At 39.4% G+C, this 14,853-nt stretch overlaps 1 pseudogene; it reads right to left on the reverse strand.

Annotated features, from left to right (window-relative positions):
• LOC134494602 (FRAS1-related extracellular matrix protein 1-like) overlaps positions 1–14,853 on the reverse strand; it is a 99,121-nt pseudogene that overhangs the window by 22,209 nt on the left and 62,059 nt on the right.

Genomic DNA, 14,853 nt, shown 5'->3' on the forward strand with positions numbered 1-14,853 from the left:
ACTTGAGCCCCAATAAAAGAAGGCTTAAACAGGCTGAGTTGGATGTATTAAGGGAGGTGCAGCAAGGGAGAAGTTAAATGTCATTTAGAATTTGACTGCAGTTGGTCAAAAACATGCATTCACCTGAGAGTTCGTCAAACCAATCTTTCCGAAACACTGATTTCTGAACTTTTGCCAGAGGTGTCTCTCTGGTGGCCACTGAGGCTGATTTGCCAGACTCACAGTCCTGAATAAGGACTAAAAATGAGTAACTCAGAGCAAACAGCAGGTTTAAAGGAACAGAGCTAAATTTCATAGGTCAGTTTAAAAGACAAGAGCTAGAGTTCAGAAGCAAAGTCCAAAACATAGCTGAGATGTTCACTGCTGGGATATCAGGGGGCTTCAGGACCAACTCATGTAACAAATGTTCTGGGTTTTTTTTTCTCCAAAAGACACAGGTTATGAATACAGAAAGTTGCTACCTTTCAGAACTTTATAGTTTAAGAAAACATGTACAAGGAAAGGTTTGGTAGAAAACTCTAAAAAAATGGAGGGTGGGAAGCTATCATGGAAGGCATGAGACTTGTCCTCTTTGTAAATTTGCTTACTCTTACAAATTGGGCCACTCCAGAAACTTAAATGAAAACCAAATCTGTATTTGGCTAAGGGCTGTGTAATAATAACATGTTGGACCCACTTCCCAGATTCACTTTTTATATGGTAAAATCATGGCAAGATTATTTCTTTAGAATACACTCCAGTGTGATAATATTAGCTATTTATAATTTCAGCCTAAGGAATTATTTTTAAACAAGCAATGCGCGGAAGTGGAAGAAGACAATAGAATAGGAAGGACAAGAGACCTCTTCCAGAAAATTAGAAACATTGGAGGTAAATTCCAGGCAAAAATGGGTATGATCAAAAACAAAGATGGCAAGGACCTAACAGAAAAAGAAGAGATCAAGAAAAGGTGGCAAGAATATACAGAAGACCTGTATAGAAAGGATAACAATATCGGGGATAGCTTTGACGGTGTGGTCAGTGAGCTAGAGCCAGACATCCTGAAGAGTGAGGTTGAGTGGGCCTTAAGAAGCATTGCTAATAACAAGGCAGCAGGAGACAACGGCATCCCAGCTGAACTGTTCAAAACCTTGCAAGATGATGCTGTCAAGGTAATGCATGCTATATGCCAGCAAATTTGGAAAACACAAGAATGGCCATCAGATTGGAAAAAATCAACTTATATCCCCATACCAAAAAAGGGAAACACTAAAGAATGTTCAAACTATCGAACAGTGGCACTCATTTCACATGCCAGTAAGGTAATGCTCAAGATCCTGCAAGGTAGACTTCAGCAGTTCATGGAGTGAGAATTGCTAGATGTACAAGCTGGGTTTAGAAAAGGCAGATGAACTAGAGACCAAATTGCCAATATCCGCTGGATAATGGAAAAAGCCAGGGAGTTTCAGAAAAACATCTATTTCTGTTTTATTGACTATTCTAAAGCCTTTGACTGTGTGGACCGTAACAAATTGTGACAAGTTCTTAGTGGTATGGGGATACCAAGTCCTCTTGTATGCCTCCTGAAGAATCTGTATAACGACCAAGTAGCAACAGTAAGAACAGACCACGGAACAACGGACTGGTTTAAGATTGGGAAAGGAGTACGGCAGGGCTGTATACTCTCACCCTACCTATTCAACTTGTATGCAGAACACATCATGCGACAAGCTGGGCTTGAGGAATCCAAGGCTGGAGTTAAAATCTCTGGAAGAAACATTAACAATCTCAGATATGCAGATGATACCACTTTGATGGCTGAAAGTGAAGAGGAACTGAGGAGCCTTATGATGAAGGTGAAAGAAGAAAGTGCAAAAGCTGGTTTGCAGCTAAACCTCAAAAAAACCAAGATTATGGCAACCAGCTTGATTGAGAACTGGCAAATAGAGGGAGAAAATGTAGAAGCAGTGAAAGACTTTGTATTCCTAGGTGCAAAGATTACTGCAGATGCTGACTGCAGTCAGGAAATCAGAAGACGCTTAATCCTTGGAAGAAGAGCAATGACAAATCTCGATAAAATAGTTAAGAGCAGAGACATCACACTGACAATAAAGGCCCGCATAGTTAAAGCAATGGTGTTCCCTGTAGTAACATATGGCTGCGAGAGCTGGACCATAAGGAAGGCTGAGCGAAGGAAGATCGATGCTTTTGAACTGTGGTGTTGGAGGAAAATTCTGAGAGTGCCTTGGACTGCAAGAAGATCAAACCAGTCCATCCTCCAGGAAATAAAGCCAGACTACTCACTTGAGGGAACGATATTAAAGGCAAAACTGAAATACTTTGGCCACATAATGAGAAGACAGGACACCCTGGAGAAGATGCTGATGCTAGGGAGAGTGGAAGGCAAAAGGAAGAGGGGCCGACCAAGGGCAAGATGGATGGATGATATTCTAGAGGTGACGGACTCGTCCCTGGGGGAGCTGGGGGTGTTGACGACCGACAGGAAACTCTGGCGTGGGCTGGTCCATGAAGTCACGAAGAGTCGGAAGCGACTAAACGAATAAACAACAACATAATTTCAGCCACCTTGACTAGTCTCACCTTTTCTCCTCAGGTGGGAAAGGATAACTGTTGTCTCATGGGTGGCTGATTCAAAAGAAATATTTTAAAATGCTAGAAAGAAAAAGTGTATTGTCATAGCTATAAATGAGAACTGATCAATTTGCCCAGCTCTTCTTTTATGTTTGTAATATATTTTGCATTATCCACATCTAGTGGTATAAATTGGCCAATACATGTGACAGTCTGCTCCATATATAAATATCCATGTTGTGAATACTGTGTGATGATATACATTGGATTTTTTACAGGATTACCTACATCTGTAAATTGAAGAATATCTAGCTTTAAAAATCCTTTATGATTCTTCACCATAGACCTTTGTTATACAGCAGTGCAGGTGACATCCAGTCAACATGCTCAATGTTAGTCCAGCAGGACTTTCTTCTCTATATAACCATTACTGTTGGTAAAACTATTAAAAATCAGAAAAGAGGGATATAAAAATTATTATAACATTATTGCACTTAGTTAATAGCGGTTGAGTTTACTGTTATGCTTAAAAGATCTTCATACAAAAAAAGACTACACACACACACATGAATATATACAGTATATATATATATACACACACACATGCACACACATACATACAAACACAGAGAATTAAAAAAAAACTTGTATATATTCAAAACCTAAAATGGAAGTTGAAAGGGGACACAAACCTTTATCAAAAGTTGGGCATCTTAAATCAGTTCAGCAAGCAATGTGTGAATCAAGTGATGGTACAAGCCTTTGCTATGTTGCTGAAAATGCCCAACCTTACGTGTGATGACAAATAAATACCATTAAATTCAGGTTTCTGCTGGAAAATACTTTGAATTACATAGAGCTTGATAAGCAGTACAGGTTATAAATTTTGGAATCAGATCAAGATTATTTTAGTGAACTTATTCTCTTGGCCTGCCCTCCTTGTCACCCCCCACCCATAACTTGCTTCTCAGTGTAAATCTGGTTCCAGCCATTATCAGCCCCATTTCACATCACTTCTCCTTGATTATCTCAATGGTCACTCATTTCCTTTACTGCCACAATAGCTGCAATAATAAAAAGTCAGCAGCAACTTTAGCACTCCAGGGATTAACAATCAGCCCACCCCTGTTGAAAGGATCTTGGCAAGCCCCAGTGATGCTAAACTGTGATACCTACCCTGAAAAGACCTCTTCCTCTAAAGAACAATCTATCTGGAATTGGACAAAAGAAAGAGGAAATTTAAAAACCCTGCTGTTTTGCACCTGTCTGTGGGTCCCTTGGAGTCTCTGTACAAAGCATTTTAAGCTGTTTCAAAATCATTCTATTGGCCTATTTTGTTCTATCTCTAGCTTGACAACTGATTTTAACACACATTTCATTCCCTTGACCTTGTTGGCAGTTATTTTTTAGAAACTCTCTAAACATGTTGCATTGACAGCACCCCAATAATATATGCCATTTTATTGAGTAATGGACATGAATGCTGGTACTCCCCACTTGACAACATTCATAGAAGCAGGAACTAAAAAGAAAGAGCAGAAGCAATGGCAGAAACAAGATACCACATAGGGCCTTCTAGCATAATTTCTTTATAGAATAATAATAATAATAATAATAATAATAATAATAATAATAATAAGAAGAAGAAGAAGAAGAAGAAGATCATCAGCATTGACAGTATCACCATTAGTCAATTGCAAAAGGCAGCTTTACTTGGAACAGCTTACATCCTGAGATGACGATACCTTTAATATAATTAACCAATATCATCTGCCTATCCCAGGTCCTTGGGAAGGACTTGATAGGCAGAGAAAAATGCCAAATCCAGTCTAAATATCTGGCAGACTGTGTGACCAACAATAGCAGCAACAACAACAACAATAATAGAAAAATAACAACTTTATTACAGTTCTACAACCAGCCAAAATAAAAATTACAATGTCAGTATACCAGAAAGAGAAATGTGAAGAAACAAACTAAGTATGGTGCTTCCATGGCTTGTTTCGCTACTTCTCTGCAGAAGAAACACACCAGAACTTTGTTCAACATGTTAAACTAGATGTCTTCACAATACTAGCTTAGCATGATATCTGATACAGAATCCCCATTAGTGACTTACAATATCTTCTGTTGTTGGTTGTGCTGAAATAAGAGTAATGGCTGAGTGATGCTAGAAAATGCTGTACCTCATCATTGGGGAAATAGTCTAGAAGTGGTGCATTATATTTTGTGCCTTTGAGTCAATCTTCACTCCAGATGACTACATGAACAAGTCCATGCAGTTAACTTGGCAACATTTTTCTAAAGTGCTTTGCCACTGCCTTTTTCCTAGGACTGAGAAAGTAACTGGCTTAAGTCGCCTGGCTGGCTTTGTCCCTAAGGCAGGACTAGAACTCACAGTCTCCTGGTTTCTCATGCAGTGCCTTTAACTTCTACACCAAACATAAAGCATGTTTCTGCCCCTATGTGTCAAAATGTTATGCAGTATACACCATGCTGATACCTGATTGCCTCAAAGTTGACTTTAATATGTTATCTGTCTAGTTCTTAACTTCTGCTAAAGTATGACGACATCATAGAATGGTTGTGACCATTCTGCCAAATGAAGTGGACCATCAAGTAGTATAATATTGATAACGGTCAGAGGATCATTATAAAAGGCAATTGTAACAGCCATTGCTATACACCAGCTTTCCAAGAAGTGTGGTGCTGGAACAAACATGCACTTGTGTTTTGTTAGCAGCAATTTTGGAACTCTCTCTTAAGAAGCAGTTAAGAGTAGATTCCTAACTAGACATGTAGTTGTATAGAGAGTCTTCCCTTTAACAACTCAAGCTAGAAACTCTGTGGCTAAGCCCTCTAACCTGTCTTGGGCAAAGCCATCTTGAAGTAGATGATCCATTATTATCTTTGGATGCAGATCAACATACCTTAGAATACATATAGGCACTCAGAAACACAATATATAGAGAGAGGCCAAGTCGGACAACTGTAACATCTTTGTCAGCTTTTCTTCCATCCAGGCTCTGAAGTGGGTTAGACCATGCATATATTGGTGTGGCAATAGACTGAGACTTAAGGCTTAAAACTTAGAGTTTGGTGTCAAAGCTTGCTAATTGCTTTATTATGTATTATTTCTTTATTTATATAGTTGGTGGACTTAGGATCCTCGCTGTTATCCACTAAAGAAGAGTAAATGTTCTTTCTACTCTCAAATGAACTTCCTGAGTATGGACATTAACTATCCCACGCACTGAAGGAAGAAGTAACTAAGCCCATGAAGCTTCTAGTATGAAGTATTGTCTGCTGTGAGACTAACCCATGGGATACCCTGATCCTCACTAATCGCTCCAAAGTGGGGACTGAGAAAAACTGTATTGTTTGACCTGACATAATAGCCCAGTTTGCTATGAGGAAAGTGAATGTTGGAACAGAGCTAATAGACAGGAGGAAAGAAATGCCAGGACAGGAAACAGGCAGGGTAGGACTTGGAAAAAAGCCAGGAAAACCTGCAAGGAGGGGAGCAACTATATAGAGAGCCAACATGAGCAGCTGGAGCTCATGAGCAAAGAGGCACTCAGCTGAAGACCCAGAAGCCAACATTTCACATAATCATTTTGAAATAAATAATTATCATCAGTTCTAGTAAGTATATTAGTACTGCCCATTCATTTCAATAGAGGAACCAAAATATCCGTCTGTATGTCTATATCTATCTATCATCCATCCATCCATCCATCCATCCATCCATCATCTACCTAGAACACTTGTACATAGAGAGGTAAGACCTGCTGTCTGCATTGGGATGTAGAAAATAAATCTTGCAAGCAGAGGACTTCTCAGAGAATCCCGAGAGTTCTGTTGCATCTGGAAGAATTCATTAAACTGAGAAACAATATATTGTATGGTGAGTGCAAACACATGCAAACCAATGACATTTAGATAAAGATAAGTAAGCTCTCAAGTCAAACTCACTTCCTGATAATTGCATCCATGCAGAGTTAGGGAAGTCATTGGCCACTCTTTTCTTCGGGGATGCTTTTTTCAACTTCTGAGTCCAGCCAAAAGCTGGGCGACATTCCCATCCAAATAGTAACTCAGGCTGACTGTGCTCAGCTTCTGAGATCAACCAAGGTCAGCTAGCGGCCGCTGCCTGCTGAGACAAAGAGAGGTAACCATTGCATTAAAGATTATGGTGGCAGTTTTTAGGCCGGGTTGTCTTGAAAAGGAGCTGGCACCATTTTTTTTAATTTTTTAGAAAAGGTAGTGCTTCAGTCTTGTTTTTCTGCTGCTCTTGTTTTTTAATCACATCTGTTATGTAGCTGGGACTATGAATAATTAATGATGCCTCTACCATTACATCCACAGATTATAGCCGAGGAAGTGCCTGGTGCGCGTTTCGGTCAGTCTCCACCATTTAGGGAACGGTTATCCACTTTCCCTTTGTATTTGCAGCCCAGTCACTTCTGACTTAAAAGGGTAAAAATCTTCTATAGCTTTAATCAAAGCATTTAATATAATTTACACTGATGCCCTGTGTGCTCAAGGTCTGTCAAAATTGATGCTTTAATAATGTGTCATTCTCTCTCTCTCTCTCTCTCTCCCTTCTCCCCCACCCCCCTCTTCCCCGACTGGCCTGAAATCTGTTAAAATTACCACTAATCTAATTGGGAACAAAGTTGTCAAATGCACACAGCTCTGACAGTTTGTCTTTCTGCAAACTGCCAACAGATTGTAAGTTACGCATGTGTTGCGCAGATGGGTAAGTTAAAAGGAACACTCCAAAAAAAAAGAAGCCGCAGCAGCAATTTATTAAATCACCTGGAACCAGCAACTCCATTCCAAAAATAGTGAGAATGAAATATAGCCAAAATATAGCTACAAGAATTGGCACTGGAATATGCCAGAAGGTACCAGTTACAAAACAAGATAAACATTTTGAGAAGCCTCAGCTGTGCAGGAGAATAATGAGGCGTTATTTAACCCAATCTGGATTACCAGTAAAAATTAATTTAGAGTGCACATTTTTTAAAACATGCCCAGAAGATATTTTAATCCATTTTAACTCTTTATAAGCCTGACATGATATTTTTCAGCACTCCTCCCCCTCCACCCATAGTGACCTCCCTCCATACCTAGTTTAAATCATCCAATGGAAGTACCGTACAGATGGTGCCCTTTCCTGCAGATACTTAGCATGTAATCTCTTTCATGTGTTCAACCTCCATTTCGGGAAAGGATCCAGTTAAATGGTTGAGAGCTGACAACATAATGCTAGCAGCTGCTTCCAAGCTACCAACAGAGATCAATTTGGAATTTTTAATCTTAAAATGGGAGAGAATGTAAGTTTTACGCTGAACAGATGTGTCAGATATAATGAAAACCGCCCATTATCTAAACCTCAATTATCTAAATCTCATGACTGCCTAAATTCCAGGGGTGTCCTCCATGTCATTCAATGTCAATGAAATCCTAACTTTCAGAACTCTGGGGTGGGGTGGGGTGGGGTGGGGTGGGGTGGGGGACCAATGCACATTCACGGAGAAAGAGAAATAGGAGGAAAGGCAGGTAAATGGATTGGCTTCACTTTTCTCCTTTTCTTGCTCTTCCTTCTGTTGGGTGCCTCCTCTTTCAATGTCCTAAACCTACTTTCCTTCCTTCCTTCCTTCCTTCCTTCCTTCCTTCCTTCCTTCCTTCCTTCCTTCCTTCCTTCCTTCCTTCCTTCCTTCCTTCCTTCCCAAAATGTTTGCAATGCTTTTTTGCTCTTGATTATTCTATTTCCTGGTCAGTTTCTTAGCTGCCAATCTCAGTCTCGAAAGGTGGACAAAGAGGAGCGATAAACTATAAATGCTTTTCTCACTTTCTCTTTCACCTCTATGATATTCTTGTAAAGATTTCCTCTGCTGAAATAAAGGAGAAGGCAGCAAAGTGAAGAGCACCGAGACAGGTATACACATGTACCGTTACAGCTCACATTTTGGAGACAAATGAGTAATGCAGAGTAAATGGGTAAATGCAGAGGCACCCAGGCTTGAATCTGATTAAGTTTTTTTTTTTTAGAAACTGAAAGCCAAATATAGGTGAAATGTGGAAACCCTCTTGGGTCAGGAAAGCAGAAGACATTGACTAAGACTGATATTAACTTTTCTGCAGATAAGAAAATCTTCAAGACCTCTTAAAGAGTTATTTAAGTTCACAAGGCCATTCTAATCTTTATCCTTGTAGAGATTAATCTAAATTCTTCTTAAAGATCATCTGTCTAATTTACTATTCCTTCATTGTTGGCTATCAGCATTAGATCCAACAAAGTAAGTCATACTGTATGCCAGTATGCTTTGCATTTATTTCCCCTCTAGCTCTCCAGCAATCTGTCAGACAGAGGTTTGTACCAGTGATGTCCACAGAAGCTTACCACCTTTGTCAGAATGACCATGTCATGACACAAGCTCCTCCTCTTTTGAGCATGTGTACAATGTCTTGCCACACACAGAAAAGGGGCTGCTGACATCTGTCTGACCCTCTTGCATCTCCTGCAGATGTTGCTAGTTTATACACCTATATCATAAGTATTTTTAGCAACACGCTTTTGGGCGCCACAATGGTGGGGTTTTTTTTGTCATAGGACTGGAAGTGTCCTACTAAAACCAGTGGGAGAAGCCTTTCACTGACAAACAGAAGAAGGACAATACCTGGCCTGCTTTGTATTTTGTAGGTTCTTCCCCTGTTGTCTGCTTTTTGTATTACTTAGCCTAATGAAAGCTGCATCCACTCAACACACTTAGTAGCTTATTTAAAGACTGTGTTGGTGCAAGTTGGTAAGTCTAGGTGTTTTTTTTAATCGTTTAATTTGTTACACATGCCAGCCCATATGGTTCATTTATGGTTCAATGTATGGTGAATAACCTCAAAATGGATTAATGCAGTAACCAAGTTACTTGTGTTGTGTGAGGACTCCAAAATTTGTACTCACTTTGGTAGCAATTTAATTTGTGCTATTAACATTTTGGCCCAATTTTCAGTCCCACTATGGTCACCAGCTAGTTCTGTTTGCAACAGGTCTATATTATGTTAGGCTGCTGTTACATTGCAAAGTTGGGAAAGGTAGGCCTAGAAACAAGAAAAATGCAGAGAGAGATGCTGGTAAGAAAAAAGAAAAAAGAAGGGTACAGACTGAGAAAAGAAAGTAAGGGGACATAAAAGAAGTGGTAAGAGAAGAATGCTTGCTGGACCCAAGATATGTTTAGGTTTTGCCAATGGACTGCTGAAAGTAACCCCACCCCACCAAATGTTTAAGGAAGAAAGACAAGGCGACAAGAAAGACAAGAAAGACATATTTTATGCATACAAAAGAAGGAAGTCAGGCTTCAGGACCTGTGATTTATTTAATGACGGTCTTAACCTCACTTAGAGGCCATTTATGTGATTTACAGAATCTTTTTCCCCTTGCTAATTTAACTCATTTCTTAGGAAGTTATACACAGTTAATCATTGCAGGAATAAAATTAATTAGAGTGCCTATTTGGTAGCAATGAGAGTGTAAATAACGTTCAATCTGAAATCGGGACAGAGGAAAAAAAACTGGTAAGGAGTCCAGCACCACTTTTATTTTTAGAAAAGCAAGTACAGGAGGAAGTTTTTGAAAAAAGGCAGAGGGGAAGAGGCAGAAAACTTACTTGCCTGTTTCTCCTCAAACAGTTGTCCCCTCAAAGTTTACAATCATGTGCTTGGCATGGCAGTATATTATTATTATTATTATTATTATTATTATTATTATTATTATTATTCTGCATTGGTGAAAAAAGCAAAAATGAATTACACCTAAGTGAACTATAAATTAAAACCTTATCCTGTTAATGATTTAAGCAACAAAGGTGCTTCTCTCCTAAAAGAGAATAATATTAATAAGCTTTTAATCCATTAAACGTGCTACATCTGTTGAGAAATTCAGGAAGAAGAGAGGATGAAATCTATTTTCTACTATAGTTGTTATATAAAACAAGGAGAGAGAGGAAATTCTGCTGGATCTTTTTTCTATTCTACCCACTTGAGGTATATAAAACCATTACATTTAAGTACTATAATAGCCAACATATGCTTTTCTTTAGAAATGACACTACCATCTGGATTAACTTCTACCACTGATTTCAGACAATATTGTACTTTTTTTTTCCTGCTGACTGGAAAAAAACTACCCCAGAGACATCAAGTACAATTTCAAAAACAGGATAACAGTAATGAAATTAAGAATATTCTTTCCCTGCTAGCTGATATTTGTAGTCTATAAGAGGAGAGTAAAAAGTCAGACTTCTATTGTAGTGCATTGATCTGGTATCGGATGCTACTTAATTTAAAAGCCAGTACAAATATCCTGCAGTACCAAATGTGCTCATCTCCCACTGCTTTTGATGGAAAGGCTTGAAATATTAGAGTTCCTCAAAGCCTGGCTCTCGCTGCCCTGATAAAATATGTTATTTATTCTCCTGACTTATGCCACCATATCATTACTGTAATAACTTTATGTTCACTGAACACCAGGAAGAAGTCATGTTAACATTTAGTATTCCGAAGGATGTGTTCCTTGTCCATATTGAAAAAGCAGGTGGGACGGAGAAAGGAGAAGATAAAAGGGGAGGTTCTCACCTGAATGAATCCTGTCTTGCCTTGTGGCTATTGTCATGAATGTAGCAAACCTTCTGGGCCACAACATCCAAGCGCCTATAGCAGGGAATGGGCACGCTGGGATAATTGATGCACTCAATCTGACCGTGCACAGGTGGCACAAAATGGCATACAGCAGCTTCTCGGGTTTACCACTGCCATCTGTTGCCATAAGAACATCTGTCGTCAAGGTCACCCTGTCACCCTCTGTTAAAGTTACAGGTTTGGTGAACAGAACAATGTCCTCTAAAAAAGAAAGGGGGGAGGGGTAAAAAGAGGTACTTCACAGGCAAGGAAAAAGAAAATCAAAGGGTATGGAGGCTTATTTTTGTATGGGGGGAGAGCTGGATTGGGGAGGGGAAGGCAGCGCAAGCAAGAAAAGCAGCTTGGTGCATGCAAGGGAAAAACATAAAATATATTTACCAACAACAAAAATATCAGTAATCACTGCGGGAATGAGAAATCTGGGTTTTAGAGATGCAAAAGTCAAGCATTTCATCGCATTTAAAGCAAGAGACTTTTGAAAATTCAGCCTGGGAAATGGATTTTTTTGGCACCATCTGTGTAGTGCAACAGCTAGGATTTATTGAATAAGGTGCTTTCCTTCCTGCATGAGCTATTTATTTAGAAAGACTCACAAACATGAAAGAGGCACCTTTGCATTAACATTCCTCTTTAGGAAATCAGGGTCATAGCAAGAATGCTTGGTTGTATCGCTACAGACGTGCTTAGCACACAGATGTAGGCAAGCATGATAGAGATGCGATCATGCAAGCCTTGTTCTCATCAAGAAGGATTCTAAACTGTCTTTTTGTTAAAAGTGACCCATTTGTATACAAAGAACGATTACATTAAGAGGGCCACATGTACTATGGACAAAATGCCCTAATAATAAGCCCAGCACAGCATTTTAATCTGATGGGGTTGTGTGTTGTTATAATTTTGTCAGAGGTGATTCTCTTGAAACTGGATCTGCTGCAGCCCACACCCAACCACTAATATCCTTAAACCACCATAGTGACTGGCAGGAAGGGTCATAATCAGATCCTTTTACCCTCCTGGCTTTTTTGGCCATGATTCCCCTTGCTTCACTTAACCATTCTTTGACATAATGCACTAATAAGTGAGGGCTTCTAGCCAACTTTGACTGATCTTGAAAAAGCTGAGCCAAACTGGACTTAATTAGCAGTTAGACAGGAGTTCATCAGTTTGTGAGCTAGGCTTGGATGTCAAAAACATACTGGAAGAAGGCAGTGGCCAACAGAAGAGTTACAGCCTTCCATTAAAAAGCAAGCCCAACTCAAAGGAGACCTTACTTTTTAATGGAAGCCACAGTGAAACCTAAGAAGGGCTGTAATCTCAATTAGAGTTTATAGGCCCAAAGAAACAGGACAGTTGTCAGAACAAGCCTCATTTTATTAGCCAGTGTCACATGTCAGGGGTGGATGTGTCCTTGTTTAACAGTCAAAGGAATATTTGGGGAATAGTATTGAAGCTTCTTCTCTTGTTCTGTCTCTTCTTCCATTGCCCCAGCTGCCTTCTCCATTCTTGGCTCACTTCAAACAATTGAATCAAGTAAAAAGTCTTGACTGGCATCTTGTCTGTTCCACAAAAACAACTCCACTTGGGATTTTAAGGTAGCTTCTTTGCAGGTCTTGCCTATTGCTAAAACTAGTTGAAAATACATGCATATAGATGTAGCCAGAATGTTTTTCCAAAGCATAAATGCCAAGCACAGGGACTAAGTTAGCTGGGACTTAGGAATAGGATACTGGAGTTGGTGAATAGTTGAGGGATTCTGAAATGACCTTCTTGTGACCATTTTTATTTTACATCACTCCTTTGAACCACTGAAAACGTGGTTGACTATTAGTAGAAACTTCCAGGCTCCTAGATTTACACTCAGTAAGTAATGGTGCAAATCTCCTGGGATTTCACTTGCATGTATACATGTATACTCCTTCCTCCATATTCACAAACACATATGCTTTCCTCTCATACACAGATGCACCTCAGACGGATCCGTTCCTACTGTCAGTGGCAGAAGAAATTACTCCATTTAACATAAAGGGATGGATGTACTTCTTAAAAATATGAGGTGGCAGAGCTCTCACTTTGCAGCTCTGCAATTTGGAAAAACTCTAAATAGAGTCTGCAACATGGGCCTGTCCACAAATTCTTTGCAGCATTTCCTAGGCTGACCACGCAGCTGTGCAATTTTGTACAGTCAGCTCAGGAAGTGTTGGAAAAAAAGAAATAATAGTTGCCTTTGGGGAGAGTCCCACACTGTTCCACTTAACAGTCAAAAAACTGAAACAAGAAGCAAACAATAATGGTCAGAAAACTGACCATTTCAGAAAGTTTTAAAAGTATGTCAAGTTTTTGTTACAGGGAGGATGAACGCTACCCAGGTTTCCTTCCTTCTAGCATGTATCTTTCCATGGATTTTCTGGGAGTGGAGCAGCAACATTTGTTCCCACCAGCATCCACAGCTGCCAGTCTTTCAAGGCAGGCTTGACCAAGAAACTGACTCTACAAGTTTGACTGGAACTCTATTTATTGGTATAGTAACAGAATTCTGAAAGCGGACTGCATTTTTCTTTCCTTCCTTTTTGTACCCCAAGGAGTTAGGGCAGAGCCAGTCTCGGGTTTGAATAGTTGTTTGAGCCAAGCTGAAGAGGATGCCAGCCATTTCAAGCTTAGGCCCAAAGGTGGAATGTGCGTTTAAATAACAGGTCCCTTCAGACATAAGAAATAACTTAAGAGTACAAATCCAGTCGGAAGGAGGAGCATTTTTTACAAAGGACTTATTGTCTATCAGATAACAGAAACTCTTGTTTTATAAGCCTTTAATTACAACCCACAAATTCAGTAATAGGCAGCTAATTCTCATATCTTGTTGCTTTTCTATACTGAACTTCTATTTCTTTATGATATTTCTTTACCTGGAACATTTATTTATTTATTTATTTGATTTATATTACTGCCCCTCTCCCCCAATGGGGGACTCTGGGCGGTTTACAATAAAAAGGATAGTAAAAACATCTAAGCCTCAGTCACAATTTAAAAACGTAAATAATAAATATAAAATCCAAGAGGAGATGGAATCCCAATCAATGGGATTCCAATCTATGGCACCAACCACCCCCAGGTGGAGCTGTTACCCTCCTTATCCCAAGCAAGGCGGCAGAACCAGGTCTTCAATTTCTTCCAGAAGACTGGAAGCGAGGAAACCCATCTCAACTCCAGGGGCATGGTATTATGTTATTTACTATCAGATAAGGAAAGGGTGATTATTGGTAGACTTGCTTGCTTACTAAACAATATTATCTTCACCAATAGTCACTCGGCTTAGATGCTTCATTGGATGGGTTTCCAGTTAGGTTCAAAAATCTGATTTTCTTCATGAATGGATATCCCTTACATTTTTCTTGGTAAATTCCTAATTTAGTATTTTGTACAATTGCTGTGGATCATAAAGTCCTGGAAATTTCAAATTATTTTTTATATATTGCCTTTGTTACCAACAAGCTCAGGAACTCACCTCAAGTAGCAGAACTCTCTCTTACTGGGAAATATATGAAGAATATATGTAGGTTACGACTGGATTGTTGGATTCTTATA

This window comes from Candoia aspera, chromosome 3 (assembly GCF_035149785.1).
Source record: "Candoia aspera isolate rCanAsp1 chromosome 3, rCanAsp1.hap2, whole genome shotgun sequence".
Classification (NCBI taxonomy): domain Eukaryota; kingdom Metazoa; phylum Chordata; class Lepidosauria; order Squamata; family Boidae; genus Candoia; species Candoia aspera.